This window comes from Dasypus novemcinctus, chromosome 15 (assembly GCF_030445035.2).
Source record: "Dasypus novemcinctus isolate mDasNov1 chromosome 15, mDasNov1.1.hap2, whole genome shotgun sequence".
Classification (NCBI taxonomy): domain Eukaryota; kingdom Metazoa; phylum Chordata; class Mammalia; order Cingulata; family Dasypodidae; genus Dasypus; species Dasypus novemcinctus.
This window is the reverse complement of record NC_080687.1, coordinates 87,647,018-87,672,037: the sequence shown is the minus strand read 5'-3', so window position 1 is coordinate 87,672,037 and position 25,020 is coordinate 87,647,018. Positions and strand designations below refer to the sequence as shown.

The 25,020-nt window shown below is 35.5% G+C and overlaps 1 protein-coding gene across 7 annotated transcripts in view; it reads left to right on the top strand.

Moving 5' to 3' along the window:
• Positions 1 to 25,020, top strand: part of ELF1 (E74 like ETS transcription factor 1) — a 183,517-nt gene that overhangs the window by 68,300 nt on the left and 90,197 nt on the right. Inside the window, exon 1 of one of the 7 annotated variants that reach the window (XM_058276617.1) lies at positions 12,875 to 12,937. The exons of the other annotated variants lie outside the window; for them this stretch is intronic. The gene's annotated coding sequence lies outside the window, so the exon portion shown is untranslated. Of the gene's footprint in view, positions 1 to 12,874; positions 12,938 to 25,020 lie in introns of those variants that run through there. 7 annotated transcript variants of the gene reach the window in all.

Below are 25,020 nucleotides of genomic sequence, written 5' to 3'. Positions count from 1 at the left end.
TGTTTCGTAGTTTTAACTGTATAAGCCTTGCATCTCCTTGAGTAAATTTACTCAAATACGTTAACCTTTTAAATGCTATTGTAAACAGAGTTGTTTTCTTAATTCCTTTTTTGAATTGGTCATTGCTGGTACTGATTTTTTGTTTGTTAATCTTGTGTCCTGCAACTTTGCTGAATTCATTTATTACCTCTAAAGTTTTTCTGAGAATTCTTTAGGATTTTCTATATATAAGCTCATGTTGTCTCTGAATAGAGATAATTTTACTTCTTCCATTCCACTTAGATGCCTTTTTTCCCCCCTCACCTAATTCCTCTGGCTACACCTTCTGATACAGTGTTTTCCATCTTACTTTTTTGCTTTACATCAAAGTAAGTTGCAGTCCTCAGTATATTTGACCCTAAATACAAAACTGTTCAACATGCCTATATTCATTAACTAGAGTTCAATTATTTCAAGCATAATTATTTCAAGCATAAAAAGTTTAACAAGTATAGACCAGTTCCGATTATATGCATAAGAACAATAAAATACTATTTTATTGATACATATATGTTAAAAGTATGAAAATATGGACAGATAAAAGAGACTTTAGAGGAAAATGATGAGTTGGAGTAGAATATGTAAGAAGCCTTAAGTATATATAACTTGCTTTTTTCCTTAATAATCTCAAGCAAGTTGTGGTAAAATGTTAATGTAAAACTGGTTGGTAGTTTTATGGATGTATTCTCTTTTTCTTCTTCGGTTTAACTATTTGGTAATAAATTTTAATATGCTAGGGGTAGTTTATTCTTGCTTCATATTTATAAAAACTTGAGAAATAATGTTTAACTTGACTAGGAGCAGAAGTTGATTTTTTAGAAAAAGGAAGTGATATAAAGTCTGTTGGTAAAAAATATTATGTGCCTATTTCAGTGAAGGGATACACTAGATTCAGAATTTTAAGGTCTATAAGACTCTGTGACTAAGAAGATGGCTCTAGGCATACTTCTGATTGGCAAATAATAATTTCCAGTTCACAATTATTAACAAATTAGAGCTAAAAATAATTATGTTTGGTCTTTAAAATCATTTCATTCAAATATTTTTCAAAAACAAATTTCTGAACAAAAAGATTCTAAATCACTATAGTAGTAACAGTGATAAACTTTAATTAGCTAATATCCCAAATTATACTAATTTATTGGCATAATTAATGTTTCATCTTGCTTCCTTACCATTCTTACTGTAATTATAGCAATTTCTGCATCTTTAGTGATTAAAAAAAAAACACACTTTACATGTAATCGTCAGAAAAGGGCTCTAAAAATTAACACTGTGTGTGTGTGTGAATTGCTGTAAATGAAAATAGCCTCTTAATTTAACTTTTATCTCTAATTCAAACTTGACTCTTTCTGAGAGATTTCCCATAGTGTATGTGTAAGGAGTAGCAGGGACAAAGATCAAATGGAAGTAGAAGTTGTAGTTTTTTTTTTTTTAATGTAGAGATTGGCAAGCTGTTTCTTATACATATGGAAGCAGAATGTTTAATTCAGAGTTTTGACGCTATTGCTTAGGTACAAGGTTTGTGAGGGCTCAAGGTGGTTCCTTCGGTTGGCAGGGGCAAAAGAGATGAGGTCTCGCTATGTTGCCCAGGCTGGATTACAGTGGCTGTTCACAGGCACAATCCCACTACTGATCAGTTTGGGAGTTTACCACGTAGGCTGGTTCATCGCTCCTTAGGCAACCTAGTGGTCCCCGACTCCTGGGAGGTCATCATATTGATGTCACATTTAGTGCGGATACCCAGTCAGCAGAACTCCTGGGCTCAAGTGATCCTCCTGTCTCATCCTCCTTTGTAGCTGGGACTACAGGTGCACGCTACCACTCCCAACTAGAATTTTATAGTAAGAATGTTTTTCTAACTTACCTAGTTCATATTTCTCCTGAATTTTAAAATTATGGATCTCTTCATAATTTATGATTCATTCAACAATTATTTAGGCGTTGTTTTTGATGCTGGAGAATACAACCAAAGAAAACAAAGCTTTATTCGTAAATTATATACACATAGTATACCAACTAATTTCTATTTTACAAATGTATTTTAATGTACATAAAAATTAGAGAAAATTGCATTTTATCTAGATTGTTAGTTTTTAAGTGCTCCATGCAATCCAGTGAGGTGAGGATAATAGCCTACAATTGTAAAGACCTTATATATTGATAAAGGTAGCCCACATTATCATAAGCGTTTTGGGGTCCTCAGTAATTTTTAAGAATATTAAGGAATCCTGACACCAAAAGGTTTGAGTGCTGTTGCACTATTGCAACCAGTGTTTAAAATTTCATTCTTACAGCTAAATCTTTCATTTCTGTCCTTCAGTTTTCTTTGGGAAAGTACTGCTAAGGTGGCCAAGATTGTCTAGTTAATTATACTTTTTGAGCAAATCTTATTTTATTGGTTTTCATAATGATACTAAAACAGTTTCACATTAATTTTTTAATTTCTCTCCCCTGTACCCCCAACCCTCCCCTCCCCCCAACCCCAGTTGTCTGTTCTCTGTGTCTATTTGCTGCATCATCTTCTTTGTCCACCTCAGTTGTTGTCAGCAGCATGGGAATCTGTGTCTATTCTTGTTGCGCCATCTTGTTGTGTCAGCTCTCCATGTGGGTGGCACCATTCTTGGGCAGGCTGCACTTTCCTTCGCACTGGGTGGCTCTCCTTACAGGGGCACACTCCTTACGCGGGGACACCCCTGCGTGGCACGGCACTCCTTGCGCGCATCAGCTTTGAGCCTGGGCCAGCTCCACATGGGTGAAGGAGGCCTGGGGTTTGAACTGCGGACCTTCCATGTGGTAGACGGACACCCTATCCACTGGGCCAAGTGCACTTCCCCACATTAATTAAATAGAGGTTTAAAAAAATCGTAAGTTTTTTGAACCAGAACACCTAGAATAAAAACATTAATTTGAAGGTTTTTTTTAAATGAGGAAAGTCATAACATACCACATTTACCCTTTCTTTATTTGTATACCTCCTCATTCCATGAAAACATAGCCACATTTGCTAGTAAAAAAAATGCGAATTAAAATATGTGGTTTTTTTGCCTGACAAAGGTTAAAGTATTGTGGTTTGATGGCGATGTCATTAAATGCACAGCATGAAATCTGTTGAGTAGTGTAAACTGAAAAAACCTTTTGGGAGGACAGTTGACTTTGTATCAGATGTTTTGAAAACTATACATGAAATGCCAGTTCTGAGACTGTATCCTAAAGAAAATTTAAGGATGGGAACAAAGATTTAGCCTGTAGGGATGATATCTAAACTACTGTTGTAATAGTGCAGCAATTCTCAAATTTTATATTCTTCTTTATACTCTTAATAGTCTTAAAAATTATTGAGGATCCCAAAGAGCTTTTGTGTATGTGGTTACATTTATTAATTTTTGCCAATATGAGAAATTAAAACAAAAATTAAAATAGTAATACATTAATTCATTAAAAATAAACTTGTTACAGGTTAGCACAATTACTTTAATGAAATACAAGTATATTTCCCAAAACAAAAACTATACTGAGAATAGTGCAAATATTTGGCTTAACAGACAACAGCTAGACTCTCATAACCACTTCTGCATTAAGTCTGTTGCAATGTTATTTGATTGAAGAATGTGAAGAAAATAGGTCTCAGTCTAGTTGGAGAAGGGAGATATACACTAACAGTGAACTTATGAGTCGCCTGTAAGATCAACATCTATTGGTCTGTCTTGCACTTTGAATGAACTGGACTTTTATTTAAATAACATTTTGCAGTATCATGCATTGATCTTTTTGATATTCCACATGTTCACATAATGTAAAAAAAAATCATGTTTTAAATATCACATAATTCTCATCAGAAAAGTCTTTAAGTATTGGAATGGTTTCAAGCTCGTGATGGATACACGTTTTCCAAACTTTTAATTTTTAGTTGAAAGCTCATGTTTTTTCATTGGTGACAAATGCTGTCGGTGTTCCTTGAAGTGACAGGTTGACTTTGTTAATTTTTTGGAAAATTATCCAGTTCTGAATAATAGTTATTTCAAGTAAAATTGGCACTCCATAAAAAAAAACAGCTGGCTTAGCTTGTAACTCAAACAATAGTATGAATGCTTTTATACTCTGTTTTGGTATGAGGCAGAAGTTCTTTTTGTATTATTCCCATTTCATCACTCAGAATATTAAAAAGATGTATTTCAGGGAAATATTGCCAAGAGTCCAAGGCACTATTAATTCTCTGTCTTTCTTAGGTAGTATACTGTCAATTCTAAGATTTAGTTGTTAGAGAAGCAAAAACATTTTCAGATTTCCAATAATTTTATCTCGCTGTTTGGGCAAAAGATAGAAATTTGCATCCAGTATTTTCTACAATCCCATGGCCCTCTATAGCTTCCCAGGCAAACAGCAGGCAGATATAGGAAATTTAATAAAACCCTGTACTTCTATAAAACGTACAGTGGTGCAGGGAGGCATGACAAGTACCAAAAATGATGAGTATGAAACAGATTTCTCCCATAAGGAATAATGTAAATAAATTTAATGCATTCCCAAACCAAAGACAATGCACATTTTTAAGGCAATATGTAAAAAAATAGGGTTGTTTATCATTATTTTACATAAGAAATAAACCTAAAAATTAATACTTAGATAAAATAAAATAAAAACTTCACTTTACTTGAACTGAGAAGAGTCCATGACCTAATGGGATGGTGGGAGGAGAGGTGAGGAGGAGAAGTTACATGGAGTGTTGCTTGGAAAGAGCGTCTCCCTCCAATAGAACATCAGGCACTTGCACTTCAGGTGTTCTCTTTTCTGCCTTTTTTTGACTTGCACTACACACTGTCACCTTCTGACACACTGTCACCGCTAAAAACATATCCAATGAGCACTGTTTCTGTCATCTTTTCAGAATTCCTTGAAAGTGTGAAATTGTTTGGTTATTCAATAAATTTACATATCTGCTTGTCAAAGCTTTGTCTGGATGGTGCTTCTCCTCAAAGTTTTGAACTTCTCCCCCTTTTACAAATATTTCTTTTATCAAGGACCTGGGGCCTTCTCCCTTATTTCCTCTCCTCCTGAAGAACTCTCTTCAGCCACCTCTTGTTGTCTCTCCTTCTGTAGTTCCTGCAGCTCCTCACTACTGAGCTCTTCCCAGTGTTCCTCCCCGTACTCCTCAGTATCAGTAGCACCAACCTCCAGACCCGTGGATTGGCCCAAAGAGACAATATCCTGCACAGCTGTATCCTCTGTACCTGCAGGCTTGGGGTCAGCCTCAGACCCTTTGAAGTCTCTCTGAATCACAACCTTTGACCACAGACTCTTCCATGCAGAATTCATTGTCCTATAAAAGACTTCATTCCAGGCTTTATGAATAAGGTTAAGGCAGTGTCAGGATATTGAGATGTTCCTTCCAGAATTCTGTGAGGGTCAACTGGGTGTCAGAGGTGATCTCAAAGCACCTCTAGAAAAGCGCCTTGGTGTATATATACCTTTTTGAAGTTTGAAATGACCTGTGGTCCGTGGGCTGGATGAGAGGAGTAGTGTTGTGGGGCAGGAACCTTACAGTGAGTCATCTGCTGAACAAATGTAAATTTTTTTTGTCTGATCTTAACATTGTGTAGTATTAGCCTGCATTTGTTCAGCTTCATCAAAGGTCCCCAGTAAGTCATCTGCCAAGCCTGGAGGGTGGGCAGGAGCACTGTCCAAAAATAGGAGAGCCTCAGAGGCAAATATTTCTCCAGCAAATAACTTTTCACTAAGGGACTAAACACTTCATTTGTCCACTTGGTGAAAAATTGCCTCGTGACCCAAGCTTTGCTCTTTGCCCTCCACATCTCATGGAGTTTGCTTTTTATGACATTATGCTTCTTGAAAACTTGTGGGTTTTCACTATGATAGACTAATAGAGGTATGAGTTTTAAGTCCCCACTAGCATTCTCATACAACAATAGAGTGAGCCTGCCCAGCATTGGTTTGTGGCCTGGTAATGCTTACTCTTTTGTGATAGAGGTTCTCAGGATTTTTTCCCAAAAAACTCCAGTTTTATCACAGTTTAAAATGTGACAGGGAATAAAACCCTTAGCCTCTCTGTGGTCTTGAAATTCACTGACAAATTCATTAGCAGCCTTTTTATTAACACTCATTGCCTTGCCATACCTCACAATACTGTGGATGCCAGTCTCCTTTTTAAAATTATCAAACCAGCCGTGGCTGACCTTAAAAACTTCAACACTCCCATCACTTGGTTCCAATTTGTATTTCAAACGATTTGGCATGCAACACTTTGCTTTTTCACATATCATGGCTTCTGATACACTGTCACTTGCTAACTGCTTCTTGTTTACTGAAATTAATAACAGCTTTTCAGCTTCATCGAGTGTTTGGGAATGCTGCTTTGTTACTGCTTTAATTCCTTTTGCAATATCAGCCTTTTTTAAAATCACTTCTCTGTTCTTAATGATGGTGGAGACCATGTTCTAGGCACGCTATATTCCCTAGCAAGATCAATAATGTGAATACCACTCATATGTACCTTTTTTTTTTTTTGCTTGATGATCTTGCAAAGTAGTTTTCTTTTCTGCTCAGTGCTATCACTGCTCATTTTCTTAGGACCCATGATGAGGGGAAAAACACGAAAATACATAAAATGACCGTAGAAGCTATGATAAGACTGCAGTGGGATGTGCACAGGGCAAGAGCTACTGTGTGACTAATGCTACATGACCCTTAGTTTCGGTTGGAAAAGAGTAGCAAGGCAACTGATGCTGAGAAGTTCTAGCTTGTGCATTGAGTACTAAAGCAACAACAAGTACCAGGACAAAATTTTTGTGTCAGAAAGCGTTGAATACCAAATTCGATGAATTTCAAAATTTGTCGTGTACCATGGTATGACTGCAGTCTGAAATGTGTCCTGGATCTGGCCTCCTCCCGCCACCAAACTGATAAACTGACGTGTTTTTTTTAAGATTCCTATTATTCTAAATATATTTGTTTCTTTAGGTGACTAAAGGAAAAGATAGTTCCAACAGTTATAGTCTTTGATATATAGATATGTGGACATGTTTTTATCTATTATTGTGCTATTTCTAAATAATGCCCCCACACCCCTTAGCATTCCTTCCTCAGACCTACATAACCACTAATCTTCATTTCACCTTTATAAATTGATCTATATTTTATATAAATGGACTCATAAAATATGTAGTACTGTGTCTAGTCTCCTCCACTTAGTGTAATTTTTTAATCTGATATTAACATTGTGTAGTATTAGCCTACATTTGTTCAGCTTCAAAGAAAAATGGTCTTATAGATGCAATCCTACCCATATTCATATTTCACATAATAAATATTTCACATTATATATTTAGTTCATAATAGGGCAATCATATAGTATTTGTCCTTTTGTGTCTGGCTTTTTTCACTCAGTGTCCTCCAGGTTCATCCATTTGTCATGTTTCACAATGTCATTTCTTCTTATGGGCAACTGGGTTGTTTCCAGCTTTTGGCCTTTATGAATAATGCGCCTGTGAATATGGGTGTGTAGATGTCTCTTGGTGCCACTTGCTCTCAGTTCTTGTGGGTATATATCTAGCAATGGTATTGTTGGGTCCCATGGTAAGTCTATATTCAACTTCCTTAGGAACTGCCAGATAGTCCTCCACAGTGGCTGTACCATTCTACATTCCCACCAACAGTGAATAAGCGTTCTTGTCTTTCTACATCCTCACCAACACTTGGAGTTTTCTGTCTTTTTAGTAGTGGCCATTCTAATATGTATGAAATGATATTTCATTGTAGCTTTTATTTGCATTTGTCTGGTTTGCTAGTGATGTTGAACATTTTTTAATGTGTTTCTTTGCCATTTGTATTTTTTCTTTGTTCAGTTGTCTTTTCAACTCTTTTGCCCATTTTTAAACCAGATACTTTGTCATTTTATTGTTAAGCTGTGTATTATATAACATAGATATTATACCTTTATCAGATAGGTGATTACCAAATATTTCTCCTATTGAGTCAGCTGCCTTTTCACCCTTTTGACAAAATCCTTTGAGGTACAAAAGTGTTTAATTTTGAGGAGGTCCCATTTATCTATTTCTTTTCTTTTTTTCTTGTGCTTTGGGTATAAGGTTTTAGAAACTACCACTTAACATAAGATGTTGAAGATGTTTTCCTACACCACTCTCAGTATTGGATAGAACATCTTGACAGAGGATAAACAGAGAGCTTGAATAATATGAACTAGACCTAACAGACGTTTATAGAACATTGTACCCCGAAACAGCAGGATATATATTCTTTTCAAGTGCTCATGGATCCTTCTCCAAGATAGACCATATGTTGGGTCACAAGACAAGTCTCAATAAATTTTAAAAGACTGAAATGATACTTAAACACTTTCTCTGATCTTAATGGAATAAAGCTGGAAATCAGTAATTGATGGAAAAAGGGAAAATTCATAAATATATATAGATTAAACAACACACTCTTAAACAATCAGTGGGTCAAAGAATCCAAAAGCACATTAAAAGATATAATAGCCACGATCAAGTGGGTTTTATCCCAAGTATGCGAGGGTGGGTCAACACAACAAAGTCAATTAGTGTAATAAACCACATTAATAAATTGATGAAGAAAAATCACATGATCTTCTCAATTGATGCAGAAAAGGCATTTGACAAAATACAGCAGTCTTTATGGATAAAAACACTCCAAAAGATAGGAATAGAAGGATGCTTTCTCAATATGATAAAGTGTATATATGAAAAACCTACAGCTAGCATTGTACTCAGTGGTGAAAGACTGAAAGCTTTCTTGCTGAGATCAGGAACAAGACAAGGATTCCCACTGTCGTCATTATTATTCAATATTGTGGAAGAAGTTCTAGCTAGAGCAGTTAGGCTAGACAAAGGAAATAAAAGGCATCCACATAGGAAAGGAAGAAGTAAAACTTTCACTATTCGCTGATCACATGATCATATATCTTGAAAATCCTGAAAAATCCACAACAAAGCTATTAGAACTAATAGACGAGTTCAGCAAAGTGGCAGGATACAAAATTATTATGCAAAATTCAATAGTGTTTCTATACACTACTGATGTGCAATTTGAGGAGGAAATCAGAAAAGAAATTCCATTTATATAGTGGCTAAAATAATCAAATATTTAGGAATAAACTTAATTAAGGACATAAAGGACCTATATTCATAAAACTACAAAACACTGCTAAAAGAAACCGAAGAAGACTTCAATAAATGGAAGAACATTCCATGTTCGTGGATTGGAAGACTAAATATTGTTAAGATGTCAACTCTACCCAAACTGATTTACAGATTCAATACAATCCCAGTAAAATCCCAGCAGCCCTTTTTGCAGAAATCAAAAAGCCAATAATCAAATTTATTTGGAAGGGTAAGGGACGCTGAATACCTAAAAATGTCTTTAAAAAGAATGAAATTGGGGGACTCTTACTTCCTGACTTTAAACCATATTACCTAGCTTCATTCTTTTTTCTTGCATGAAACTGCCTGTTTAAAAATTACAAATGGTTAGTAGTAAAGAATGTAATGATTATTATGGTTTGGTACTACCACCTTGGTTTGTGTAAGGCTTATCAACAGTTTTGTCCACCTTTGCTTTTTTTTTTTTTTAATTTTATTTATTTCCACCCCCCTTGTGGCTTGCTTGTTGCTATCTGCTCTCTGTGTCCATTTGCTGCGTGTACTTCTGTCTGCTTGTCTCCCTTTGTTGCATGATCTAGCTGTGCCAGCTCTCCATGGGTGGGGGCCGTCAGGAGCCCAGTCGATTGAGCCATAGCCACTTCCCTTCCACATTTGCCTTTACACCATCTGTGGGAAAAGGCAAAGAGTACCTTAGTATTATTCTGAAAATAGTTTTGACCTCATGAACCCCCCGAAGGTTTCAGGGTCCTCAGTGGTTTTGAGGTTAATATTTTGAGAATCATCGTGGTAGGACAGCAAATGTCCAAAAGTAGGGATTGATTAAACAAATGATGGTATAGCCACACAATGATGTTATAACAATATATTTTTATTAAGATGGAGAGAAAACCAAATAATAGTTTAAAAAAATTGAGATTAAAAGTTTAAAATATTGCTGATATCATAATGGACAGTATAGAACCTTATAGTTAAGTGCTTTAGTATTCCTAGTTGCACTTAGGATTCCTAATTGCACCAGTTAGTTACTGCATATGTGTAGTAGGTTATTAGACCTTCAGGACAGTATGACTTTTGGCAATCTATGTTAAACAGAAGCTTATAACACAGTATTTTTCTATTTTTGGTGCCTCTTGAATGAGGAAATCAACACATCTCGGCAAAAGTGAAAGTGTTGATTTCTAGACCTGGATACTTCCATTTAGTTGGTGATTAAGGGAAGAGAAATTCAAAGGCGGAAGAAGGCAGTTAATGGCTTCTCCGTTGGTCTAAGGGACATCTGTACTGCAGTGTTGAGTTTCATTCTCACAGTAAAAGAAATTGGCAATCACAAATAATTTTTATACCCTTTATAGTAATAGTTGGAATGTGCTTTCAAATTAATTTCTTATATACTCAATTTCTCTTTAGGCATTTTCTGATTTATGTTATTCTACTGTGGTCTCCTAATTAGAAGAAGAACTTTGAATTCTATACTATTTAGCTCCAGACTGAATTAAATAAATGAGCTTCTTAAGGCAATTTAGAACATGAGCCATGCCAGTGGAACCATTGCTGTCAGTGGTGATTGTGTAGCCTGCACCTTTTAGGCAGGTTAGAAAGAAACAACATGTTGGGTTTAGACCCCCAGGCTTCCTGATTAGACCTCCATGCCTGTGTTCCTAGGGTGGACTATCTGTGCTTTGCAGAAGGTCAGAATACTTCAGGAGGCAGCTTTGGATGTAGGCTACTTTGTATATCTTAGATACTTTTTTCTTTGTTGGCATTAAAACCTAATAAATAATCATGATTTGACTTTAGTAAGGTAATGTTTTTCTAAGTACTAAGTTCTTGGGAATGTTTCATGTTTAAAATTCCATTCCAAATATCAATTTTTACTCAAAATAATGTCTTAAACTTTAGAGAAGCGGATGTGGCTCTCAGTGGTTATGTTCAATCCCCAGTCTCAGTACCTCAAAAAAAAAGTGTGCTGGAAGAATATATATATAGTATGAGAACTATTTACATAAAGTTTAAAAATATGTAGCATAAACATTACGTTAAGTATAAAGAAAAATGGTGTGAAGATTTTAGGATTTAAATTGGAATAATTCATTAGAGATTAATTTTGCATGTATTTTAGGTGGAGGGCAATTTAAAGCAATTAGTATTTAAAAACAGATATATTGTATAAATCACTTTATTCCAAATGTTATTATGGTGTGAACATTTTAAGCCAAACATTATATTTGTTCCTTTCATTTGTGGATCAGGGACAAATTTGTATATTGATGATACAGGATAATTTGCAACCTGTTGTTTTGGGAATAAACTGAAAGGAAGGTGTAATACTGCATCGTGCCTGGGTAGAAGAGAACAGTTGCACACCATTGTTAGTACTTTTGGTTCTTGGGTGTATTGTGGACTCCATGTTCTCTGCAGTTGTTCTGAGACTTTTCCCACCAAGTGTTAGAGCCAGTGGCCGTGTGAACCTGTATGGAATACTTCATTTTTATTTCTTCTGTATAGGGGATAATTGAGCTAATACATTTACAAGTAAGAGCAGAAATATACTAAAATATATTACGAAGGCACTAATAATTCTTAGACTCTTGAAAAGAATCACCTCTAGATCCTTTTAAAAATAGTGGGTAAAAATAAAATTGTTTCGAAGCCACTCATTTAAGAAATGTTACTTATTTTAGGATCACGGTGCCATGCTTAAAACTGATAATTAGTTGTATGTTAAGACGACTGTTTAGTAAAGAGAATGGTCATAGGAGGCTCAAGATGGGCTAATGTGTAGTAAGATATGAGTCACTTTGGACATTCACCCAGAGAGAAATAGGACTAAAGCCTGCTGTAATTATAGTTGTGGAAATTTATATCTTACATAAAAAATGATTAATGTGGATGAAGAAGATGGCTGCATTTTGCCCAAGTTTATATAGAATATGAGGCAGAAGAGTGATGAGTTGAGGGCATTCTTAAATTATTGACATGAAGAGTGATCACCCCTGTTTTAGTTGTAATTAATTAGGTTTGGTTAAAATGACTTGTAGCAGGCAGGATTCACCTATTGAGAAATTTAGGAAATAGACTTATATGAGTAAATTATGTGAACTGAATTTTGTATATATAAAGAAATAAGCAAGAGAATAGAGAGAAAAATCGGTTGGAGAGAGAAATTATAATCCAGGAATAGTGTTAAAATGGTGAAAAAGCAGAGAGGCAGGTTCTATCCTGTTTTGTTCAGAGTCAGCTGCTTCAAGATTTTGTTCTGTTTTCTTTTGTTTTGTCTTAGTGATAATTGCCATTTTGGATTGGTAGGGTAAGGGTGGGGATCATATATCTAGGTGGCCCAGTTGGGTAAAATAGTTTGAGCTCTTATTGTATTGTCTGATTTATACTCAGTTTTCAGGACTTAATTTGTCTGGTGTTTGCACCTAACAAAACTTCTTCAGAAAATATGGTAAGTCTTTATGTGCATATTGAAACCTAGGTCCCAACCCCAAAAAACTCTGTTTTCATAAACACCCCTCACTATTCGTGTGCTACGTTTCTGACACCATATTTTGATATCTATTCACATAAGCTACTGGACTATTTATAAAACTAGGCGTAAAGATGTAGCAGAGAAGGCAGGAAATGCTTGACATTTGTATGCTATATCTTATTCTCTGCTTCCTGTCAGTTAAACCACGATGAGAGGAACAGAGACACAGATGTACAATTGCTGCTTTAATTTCCCATCAGTGAGAACAGTTAAGTATAAAGCTTGTTTCGATAAACTTGCTGCTTGTTGATTCTAGAGATGTTGTAGATCCATTTTGTATTATATGGATTCACTGAAGGCAATTAGATGTTCAATATAGGACATATTAGGAAAATATAACTTTTACATATTTCAAAATGCATTTGCTTTTGTGAAATTTTTATAGGCCATAAAAGATTTAATATTCAACTTTGTATATATGGTATAAATTCACTATGAATTTTGGTCTCAAAATATTTTGGCATTAATATAGTTTTACGTCTTGGTATATATAAAGATTCTTTAAAACTTTTAAAGCATTTTTTGTTTTACAAAAATTCTCTTTTGTAGGTACAACTTGACAGATGAAGGGCATTGAGATTGACTTATCCAAGAAAATATAGTTAGTAAATTGCAGAATTAGAACTTGAATGCTAGGTGCTGTGTCCTTTAAGGAAAAAGTTTTTCCTTAAATTACTGTTCCTCCTCTTACTCAGTCATTTAAGCTTTTAGGCTTTTCTTTGTTAATTCTACCTGAACTTTGCCTTTCCTATCGTATTCTTTCTACTTTGAAAAACAGAGATGCTATTTATCATTAAAGAAATAGTCTACGTGTCACTTTCTTGTGAAGTTTTCTCAGATAATTATAGGTATATATTCCTTTCTCTCTTTTCTCTCATTTCTTGGTTGACTTATTCATGTACTTTTTTGTAGTTATCATTTTACGTATTTCTTTCTTTCTTTAGCCAGTGAACTATCTTAGAACAATGATCATGTCTTATTTATCCTTATTTTTCATGTACCCAGTATCTAGCATATAATAAACTTAATAAACATATACTGAAGGAATAAATACGTGCCTCATATTTATGTTTTTCATTCTGGAATCAGCAATTACAGAGAACTGTAATGTGGCTTTTTCTATTTATGGTTTGTTTGTTATCAATTTATTATAAGGTTTCTTTCCTGCTTCAGTAAGCTAATCCCCCACCCACATTTGTATTTGGTATTTATAGAAATTAAGCATCTTAGTGAAATTATTACTATATTTTCTGTCCTGTTTAAAAATGGTTATTAAAAATGTAGGTGAGAATAACTTAGTTTCTTAGATTGCTGATCACCAAAGTCTTTTACTCTTAATTTTAAATTAATCTAGAGAAAACATCTAGCTTTTCATTGTAATGTTCTTATTTCTTTGTTAACTGAAGAGGAAGAATAATTCCTTTTCACCAAGTTTTCCTTCTCCCATGTTACTTTCTGTTGTTGTCTCAAGTTTTATGTGCCTCTGTCATTTTTTTGGCTTGCATACTGTATATAGTCTTATTTACAGAGCAAGATTTTTTGCAGTTAGGACTTTAGCTTAATTAAACCTGCCTATTCTAGGATTGTGTTATAAAGTTCATGTAGTAACAGTTTTCCAACTAAAAATTGATATAGGTTGCTATCTTATTTTTAAAATTCAATTTAAATGGTCAAATAAATTAAGTCAAAATCTAAGAATACAAATCGACTTTTATAGTTAAAAGGAAAAATTGTCAAGCTATGTAATTTATAAATCTTACTTTTATAGAGTTTCAAAAGAAACAACAAAATACTTCTTTCATTTTTTAAAACCTGATTTAGTCTGGACATGTAGAAAATAGTTTGTAGGGTTGTTGAGTGTTCTTTTTTATGTGGGAACTTCCTCTTTTTGTACCATTTGTTGTTGGTACGTGGTGTATTTCTTTGTGAAATCAGAAAACAAAGTCATTACATACATATGTCACTTTGAGGCTGGTCAGTGAAGCTGAGCTTACCACTAGTTGGTTCTGGCAAGCCAGTGCATCACGTAAAATTCATAGAAATGCTAAAATAAGCATATAAAACAATAATCTTTTGCCATTTTAATGAAGAATTTTAGTAAGTGTTTACTAAAAAAAGGAAGTGTGCTTTAATCTTGTGACCCAGTTTGAATCTCAACACAATGTAGTTTTGGTATTCTTTTAAACTACGTCAGTTAATATAGAATGTACAAGAAACTTATATAAGTCTTTCCTCTCTCGTAGCTTATAATCTTAAGAGATAGGACATAGTAAATAATTACTGAATACCATGGGGGAGTGAGCTTTGTACCTGCTTCTGCTATATAGCACTGTATTATTGTTATTTGCATTTGTCTTAGCTGTTTGACTGTGATTGCCCAGAGGAGAAGACCGTGTGTTTGTCACTTGTTTCTTTCCTGTCCTTCTCCCTCACCCACCAGTGCCTGTCACATAGGTCCTTAAGGAGAGCTTGTTGAATAAAATGATAGATAGTACTGATGTCATTTCTGAGGGGCATCTAATAAAAAGAAGACATTACAGGAATAATTTTCTCTTCTTTCCTGAGGTGCTTATATTTGTAAAGGGGATACTTAAAAAAACATTCAGTAATTTTTGTTCTCATTAAATTTCAATTCATTCTAAGTAAAATTAAGAATTGCAAGTGAATTACAGACCCTGAGGTTATTACCTCAAGGCAAATCAATTTTGCCTGGAAGAAATCAGGTTTTGGATTAGCTGTAACTGTTTTACCCCAGATTTTCCTTCCCCTTCTTTTGTACTCACAGGTGGTCTGAAAGGTAAAAAAATTTCTCCCCACTTGAGGTAGCAGAGGCCATGTTTTCTGTGTTTAATTGTCAGGGATTGGACTATAGCTGGGAGATAGATGTTGAAGGAGAACAGCAGTAGGTAATTTTATTCATGGGTTATAAGAAACAACCTTTATATAGCATTACAGTCTCATGTTTTAAAACAGAATATTTTAAATAATGTTGTGGTTAGGATCACTAGAATATAAGCTCCTCAAGGGCCTAAATTTTGGTCTGTTTTGTTCACTGCTGTGTTCTGAGCACCTAGAACAGTGTCTGAGATATAGTAGGTGCTCAGTGGATATTTGTTGAATGGATGAATAGTTGAATGAGTGTGAACTCTAGTCAGACTTGGGCTCAGATCCAAAACTCTGCCTCTGAATGCTTTGAATATTCCTTTGGCAAATGTTTATTTGGACCATCTGTGTTTAAAGATCTGGGAGTACAGTGGTGACCACGACAAAGTCCTGCCCTTATTTGACCATACAATCTTTGTATGCTCACATACAATGTGAGATTGTTATTACTGATACGAAGATTAAAGGAGATATATAAAGTGCTTAACACAGGACCTGACACATGTAAAGAGTTGCTTTGATTTTCTAAATATTTATTTTCTGATTTGTATCTTCTCTTTCTTAAGCTCCCTGAAAATAAGGGTTATAATTTTCTGTGTTCAGAACCTAGCAATCAGTGGTTGTTAGAAATGTATAAAGATTTAAGTAAAGTAGTACATATGTGTAAATTTTGTAAATTATAATTTGTAAATTATAAAGGATTTACTAGACATAAGTTATTACTAACAAATGATGTAAAGTAACCTTTTTTGTGCTATTTTTTTTTTTTTTTTTTTTTTAAAGATTTTATTTTTATTTATTTATTTCCCCTCCCCTCCCCCGGTTGTCTGTTTTCTGTGTCTCTTTGCTGCGTCTTGTTTCTTGTTTCTTTGTCCGCTTCTGTTGTCGGCAGCGGCACGGGAAGTGTGGGCGGCGCCATTCCTGGGCAGGCTGCTCCCTCCTTCGCGCTGGGCGGCTCTCCTTATGGGTGCACTCCTTGCGCGTGGGGCTCCCCTACGCGGGGGACACCCTGCGTGTCGCGGCATTCCTTGCGCGCATCAGCACTGCGCATGGGCCAGCTCCACACGGGTCAAGGAGGCCCGGGGCTTGAACCGCGGGCCTCTCATGTGGTAGACGGACGCCCTAACCACTGGGCCAAAGTCCGTTTCCCTTTTTTGTGCTATTGAGTACAATTCTAAGATGTGTTTTTATGCTAAAAGTACTTTTTAAAAACTATTAAGTGCGCGTTACATCTGTTAAGGCAACTTTGAATACTTGAACTTTCCAACAGTAAACCCACTGTAAACCTCCAGTAAAGAGCCAGGTTTGAATTCACCCTCATTTGGGATGAAAAGCTCATCATAGACCTTTTCACTGGAATATCTCCCTTCTAAATATACAGAAAGTAATTTTTTTTTGAATGCTGGTGATAGCAATCTTTAAGTGACTAAGAAACTTGGATCTGTTGTGGATATCATGTCTTTCTTCACTGAGTAACTGTATCAGTATCATTTATTAAGAATATTTAAAACTAAATGACAAGATAAAATCATCCATAAATACAATTAGTTCACCTATTTCAATGTTTCATTGGTGTCTAGATGGATATAGTTTTCATGCTCAGTGATAACTTGTAAAAGGGTTATATGGTAATGAGTCATACATTTTTGAAATCTTTTATTTTCCTATTTCCCTCCTCTTTCAATCCTTAGGTAAAGAACAGAAACATGTAAAACAATTTAGTTAAATCGGTTTTGTTTGTTTTATAGAATTTTTCTACACGCGGGGCAGTTTTAAAACCATTGTTGAGAATCTCTATTATAAGTAATTAATGAAGAATTTAAGGAGGGCAGCATACGTATTCATGTGGAAGCTATCAGTGTAGCAGTCAAGCTGTGGAATGTTTGTTTAAGCCGTGTTCATCATTTTTGGATGGTAGTTGCCAGATCCCACATAGGTGGCTTGCTCTGGGCTTCCTAATCATAGGGACCACATTCTATTGTTGGAAACTGATTGAAAACCTCCAGGAACTTTCCACTTCTTCTCAATTCAAGTCTAAATTCCACTTCCTGACTTTCAAGGTTTCCTATAGTTTGGTTTTGCCTTGTTTATTTAACCATATTTTCTTTTATTTCCCATTGTGAACTCTTGTTTGTTGTCAAACTAGCAACTGTTTTCTAAACTACTTTGGTCGTTTTTTATTATCTGCATTTTTTGGTGTTTCAGCATTTACCACCCTCACACACATATATACTGTGATTTACTATCTTTTCCTTTCCTAGAGTCTCTTCAGATCCTACCCTCTTTGAAGTTCTGTTTAGGTTCTTCGTTTGTGAAATGTTTTCTTTATGTATATTTCTTCATATATATATTTTATTAGAGAAGTTGTGAATTTACAGAACAATCATGCACAATGTACAGAATACCCATATACTACCTGTGGCAGTTTGAGATTTTTTATGAATCCCAAGAAGAGATTGTTTTTAAACTAATCTAGATATCTGGGTGTGATCCCTTTGATCATATTTAATTTGAAGGTTTTAAGTTTACTTGATAAAATCAGTTCAGGGCTTTTCATTCAACCAGTCGGGAGTGATGCAGGTTGAGTCCCTGCTCCCTTGGTAGGCCGATATAAACAGACATTCATTTAAGAAGGCACATAAGAGAGAGAAAGAGCTCTGTCGTGTTTGATCCTGGGGCTCTGGGGCAAGATGAGCCATTTGCTTGTTAGTTTGCAGCTCAAGAGAACAGAGCAACTGAGAAGGCCTGGAAAGAAATGAGCCCTATGCCAGAGACTGCTACAGGAAGCCCTGAGAGACCAGGCAGAGAATGCCCGCCATCTTGCTTCAACATGTGTCAGCTGGCTTTGATGAGAAAGAGCTTCTTGTGGTGCCTTGAACTGGACTTTCCATGGCCTTGGGACTGTAAGCTTTTACCCCAAATACATACCCTTTATAAAAGCCAACAGATTCTGGTACTTTGCATCAGCACCCCTTTGGCTGACTAATACACCGCCCTGCCATCAACACAGTACAGCACTGTGGAACATTTGTTACAGATTATGAGAACATCATCAGACTGTTACCACTAACTATGGTCTATAGGGTACATTTGGTATATTTTTTCCATCTCCCCCTACCGTTAACATAGTACCTTATTTGACATTGATGCAAGATAGTACAATATTGCTGTTAACTGTAGTCCATAAGTTACATAACTGTATTTTCCCATGCATCTCCATATCCTTACTACCTTGTAATAGTGATATACATTTCTTCTAGTTCATAGAAGAACATTCTTGTATTTGTACTATTAACCACAATTCTCATCTACCTCAGGGTTTACTGTTATTCAATTCCTAGATTATTCTGTAGCTTTTTTCAGTTGACATCTACATCCCTAGACTACCCCTTTCAGCCGTAGTCTCATTTATGAAATGTTTTCTTGACCTGTTTGACCATCCTGTCTTCTGAAATGTTGCAGTACTGACTGGCTTTATTAGCACTTAATTAAATACTACCACACGGTGTTTCTCGCTGTTTCCCTTGGTCTTACTTTCTGAACTAGGTTACAAACTTCATGTAACTAGGACCATGTGTTATCTTCTTGTATTTCCCATATTACTGAGATTGGGGGAAGTTCAATAAAAATTCATGAACTTTTTACACCCAAGTCAACCATTAGTAGCATAGTTGTCTCTGAAAATGGATGTTTGGCTTCTTTTAACTCTGGATATACATGATATAAATAAGCATAATAAAACTGTTTCCTTTGGAGAAAACTTAATGCCAGGGTCACTGATGTACTTCAGTTAACAGTAATTGAAATAGATTCAAATGATTTAAAAATTGATCAACATACTGCATTTATGAAAGAAAAGGCCTAAAGTTATAACTGTTACTCTGAAATATATTATGAATCTTCATACTAGTTATGAGCAGTATTTAAAGTTTGCGTCTATCTAAGATTTGCACAGTAGGAAAGCAAAGTTATATGTGTAGTTAACAGATATTAAGTATCTCTATTTTAAATGTATGTCTCATAGTACTAAGCCCATGCCCTTCAAATGTCTTCTCTCTCACCTTGTGGTTGTGCTGCTTCTCGTTTTTTAGGGGCCATTGCATTTAGAAGCTCAGGTGAGTGCTAGGCAGTTATGAGGATGATTGTAGGAAGACTCTCATAAGGTTCTTGATATATAGAGCATCAGAATTATTTGGTTCTATCCAAAATTATTTTAAGTAGTTTCTTCTTCTTTAAAGAGGAGAAAGGGTATACTATGAAAACAGTAGTCATTCAAGGTCATCTGACACATTGGGAGTAGGAAATTTTGGGCATAAACAATCTTAAAATCTGTCACATTTATTGGTGACTTGGGAAAAAAATGGAAATATTTTGCTTTGAGAGTTTATATCCTTAAATCTGGTCCCACTGCGATTTGGAAGAGGATTCTAAACTGCCGGTGGAATAAAAGTTTACCATCATTCAGAGAATAGTTGGGAAAGATCTGGATTGAGCACAGCAGTGAGCACAGGGTTCTTGGGTGGATTGGGGCAGGGCCGACATTGGCTTTTTTGATACTGAGATGGAATGGGGGAGATGGATGACTGTAAAATGCAGAAATGCTAAATGACCTGTTTTTGAGATAGGAGTAAAGAATAGTGAAATTGTTACAAAGATGTACTTTCAAGTTAGATCCATACAGTATTCCCATTCACCTCGTCCAGGTGTTTAGCTCTCTTGTCTTATTAATCTGACTGATCACGTTTTCCTTATCCCTTTTGCCACGTCATGAAGAGTCAAGTAAGACTTGTGGAATTTAGAATTTTTCGTATAGACAGTGGAAGCTTCCACTGATTAGTTTTAGGGAGAGGAGTAAATTGATCATATTTTCATTTTTGGGAAATCCTACTGCAGGGTGAGAACCATTGGAGGGGAGCTAAAGTGGATGTGTTAAGTGCCCATCACATGACTATATGGCACAGCTATCACCAAATAATGTCATTAGCTGTTATCTTTAAAATTTTCTTTTAGCGGACGGTGTGTGTTCTTGTAAGAGTGAAATTTCTTTTATGACAGAATACAGTTTCTACTATAAGAACATTGTGCAGAGTGGAAGTTTGGTGTGGGGGCAGAGATTTTATGTAGCAAAAGCTCCTGGGGGACTTTTAGACAATATATCAACTCTCCTTTTCTCCTTAATTAGTGCAAGAGTAAGATACTGTTACTGGTGAAAATCTGCTGGATTCTCACATGGGGGTACCATTGTACTAGAGCCTATCTTTTTTTATGTAAGAAGGTGAAAATATTAATTGGGAATAAACAGCCACAGACATGAAACAATTTCCTTGCAAGTTTATTCTTGTTTGTTGTTGAGAATTTTCAACTGCCAGAATAGGTTTTGCTGATGAGGACATTTTAGCATGTTTGTGGTCTCTGGATAGATGTGTTTTCCTCAGAGTTCAATTTTTCAGGGATGAAGGGAAGAAAATTCTCTCCACTCTACTTATTTATATAGTAAAAGGCACCAATTAATGTCATTTTGATAATCATCACTTTTCAGCCTTTTTGAAAGGAGTTAAAACGTTTTTCATGACCAAAGTTAAAACTATCTAATTACTGTTGGATATTTCTCTTGGTTTTAAATTCTCTTGTGTTCAGAATGTGCTCCGAAAAAGGGTTAATTTTGAGACAACAGGTATGGACAGGTCTAGGTATGTGAACTGTTCCTTGGTTTTGCAAGGTGCTACAAATGCTGCCTGAGTGTAAGCTGACACCAGTTGGCCCAAGTGGCCAATGATGGAAATTGGAGAACAATGTGATAGAACCGGAATTTCAGGTCTGGATAGTGAGTAATTAAAGCCTACCGTCAGAGTCTTGGAACTGTTCATCTGGGTGTCAGCAAAAAGGCTACTGTATGGAAAAGTTAGCCTGCTTGATTGAATTATATTGAGTTTTTAAAAAATTGACATTGCTGAAGCTAAGGTAAGTTTTTGCAAGTTGCTTCAGCTTTGGTGTAGGTCATCAGAAGCCTTACTCAGATTATCAATTTAAAAAACATCAATTTGTGCTTCATTCACACAAAAATAAAACTACTTTTGAAAAAGTTCTAGGTAATTCACTTTCCTTATCCCGCCCCCTCGCCCCCCCCAACTAATTAAAGAAAGCCTAAGGCAGGATAGCTACTTTAAAGATGTTGGTGGTAATCGATATGTAATAACTGTAGGGGTTCCCAGAGCATGTTTTAAAACTTTTTCTAAACTTTCTAAAATTCCTTGAATATTTGAAAACTTTTAAATTCAGAGGTCACAGATGTAGAAACATTTCCTTTTTGAATTAAATTATGAGAACACTTAATGCAGTGAGGAATGATTTGTTCCCCTGGTAAAATTAACTTGTATTTTTACCTTCCATTTTGTGTATAGAGTACATGATTTAGAGGGGACTATTTAGTGAGATTTATTTTACAATTGTCCAAATGTCTTTTTTTTCCTTTATTTCTTCAGCAGGTACTGAAAGACTATTAATACCCTTGTTTCGGGGATGTTCAAATCCAGCTACTTAACTGTAGCTTCATGTTGCTGTATTTTTTTATTCATATTTCAGTATGCACATTTTAAAAAATTTTAAATGATAGTAATAATAATACTGTATTTAACAAACTAGAAAGAAAAATTGCTTAAAAATCTTTTAAAATATTTTAATAAGTCATTAGGTCAGTAGTCTTTTAAAAAGGCTTATACATGTTTTTTCACTTTTTAGGCTGATGAAGGAAAAAAAAGATGGTATTTTGAGGTGAAAGTTGGTAAAGGACAATAATATAGGAAAACTTTAAGATTAGAAACAATAGTAGAGAAATCTGAAAACTGAAGCCTCTAGTTAATTTAACTGAGGTAATGAGTTATCATTCAACCCTTTTGCCTCAGCTGCTCCGGATAAAATTAAAGCTGAAAATGATTTATCAAATATCAAGAGGTTGAAAAACTGACATGAAATAGTGTATAAAAGTAGTTTGACTAATAGTTATACTAGAGTATAATAAGGGACCTTGGTATACACATTTGTATAAGGTGTTTCTTATTTTTCCAGATATTTTGCTAAAGAAAAATACTACTGAATTGAAGTTCTATCGTCATAGCATAGGGCCATGAATAGAGAATTGGGCTTGGAATCTGGGCTTCTCTTACTGTCTCTGCCCCTAAGTGGCCATGTGACTTTGGGCATGTCAGATTGCTCCAGGGCCAAAATCTTTATCTGTTCAATGAGTGCCTTGTCCTAGGTTATCCTTAGATCTTTTTCAGCTCTAAAATCATGTGATTACACAGTTTTGAGGTTGAGAATGGGCAGGCCCTGGGAAGATTATGCAGAATTTGTCTTGATACCATTGGTTTGTTATTTTCATTACTGAAGGGAGATAATATAGTATAGCCGAATTTTGTCTTGGTTCTTGGCTATACTACAAGAAATGAATTTCGAGAGCACACCGAGAGCGTGCTGGGCTAGTTAGGCCAGTAATTTAGGCGGGGACAGGCTCTAGGATAGGGCGAAGGCAAGAGAGCAAAAGGCCTCTTCGTTTGCTTTTTAAACCAATAATTACTCCACTCCTTTTCTAATGTCAGGGGAGGAGTCCCACCTGTTTGCTGTTTTGATTGATTACTCTACCTATCAATCCCTCAGGAGGGCCCAGTGATAAGGCCCCTGGAGAATATCCCGGACTCCTCCTGGCTTCTGGAGGAAATGTTATTCTGAAAGGCAGAGTCTCGTGAGGGTCTTCCAGCAGCCATCTTGGGGGGGTATTGATGTCCGCTTGGACTTTTTGCCAGGTTCCAAATCCATCTACTGCTTCCTTATTTTACTAGCCTGCTTCAATGGGGCGCTGTATCATACTAGAAAACAAATAGTAAAGGCCTAACTATGGTCCATTATACAAGAATTTCAGTCATTAAGAGTTTATGAATTTATTGCTTGCTTCTTATTTCTAATGTGTACGGCTTCTTTTCTCTCACTTTTTTTGTTCTGTTTTTGAAAATATGTCTATTGCATTTCTTCTAATGAAATGGTTTTCCCATATATATTTGTCTTTTTTTTTTTTTTTGGTAATAGGGAGTGGGGATTGAACCCAAAACCTCATATGTGGGAAGCTGATGTTCAACCACTGAGCCACATCATCAACCTTGAGTTTTTCCCTGTTTGTTTTGCTTGTTGTTCACCCTTGTTTTTTTCACTAGGCACCAGAAACTGAACCCGGGACCTCCCATGTGAGAAGCAGGAGCTCAACTGTGTGAGCCACATCTGTTCCCTGTATTTGCTTTTCTGATTGTTATGTGTTGAAAAGAGCCCTTGATTAGTTTGCCACTTCATGTAAAAAATACATGAAATATTATAGAATTTGGCTTTATAGAATTCCAGTTCTTTAGATATCCTTACCCTACAAATATGATGCACATACATTAATAAATACAAGGCTAGGGTATTTATTCAACCATTGCATTGCTCTAAGATGGTATATTTTACTTTCTTTGGGCTAGAGTTGCCTAATTTAAGACATTTTTGCTTGTTTGATTAGTTCCCTTTATCAGTTTTCAATATATTGAATTTTTGTGCTAACAGCTTCAGAGGGGAGCAGTGATTTTGTGTGTGTGTGTGTAAGGAGTATCATTGTGAATCAGTAGACTAATTTATATCCTTGCTGTCTAAAATCCTTTTGAAGGAATCTTGAATTTGTATTTGATCAGGCTTTAAAAAAGCAAGTGTGAGAGGTATTAAAAATGAATTTATCATGTTTTTACAATACACCTGAAATTTTTAGTATTTAAATAACCATTTTTAGGTAATTGTAGTAGCTACTCATGTGGCTGAGGGTTTTGTGTTTTACAGTTTGGAAATTCATTTTGTTTGGAACCAGGGGCATAATGGAACTCTCTGCTAAGGGAAGCTTGCCAGACAGAATGAGGGTTCTTACCTCAAATGGATTTATCAAAATGGTGCCAATTTTTTAGGCACTGGAATAAAATTATACTTATATTGATAATGGACTGTGCTATTCTTTGTGGAAGTCAAGGAGACTCCTAGGAACTATAGAAATGAGACCATGGAATAGTTACCAGGCATGCATTTGCTACTTATCTATCGTAATGTACTTACAGCTGTAATGTGGATGTTTACTGAGCACGATTTATGTGCCAGGCATCCTGCACAGGCATTTTGCATTTTATGTTCACAACTCCAGATTTTGATACTATTATATCCATATAAAATGAAGATACTGCTTATACCTATTTTATCAAAAGAGAAAGCTAAGACATGAAGGAAACAACTTGTCCAAAGTCACATTAGAAAAGATTGAAACCCAAGTGGTTTAACTCCAAAGCCTGTGCCATTAACTATTTTTACTTAACTATTTTACCTTAAATCTAAAGCTTAATTAGGTGG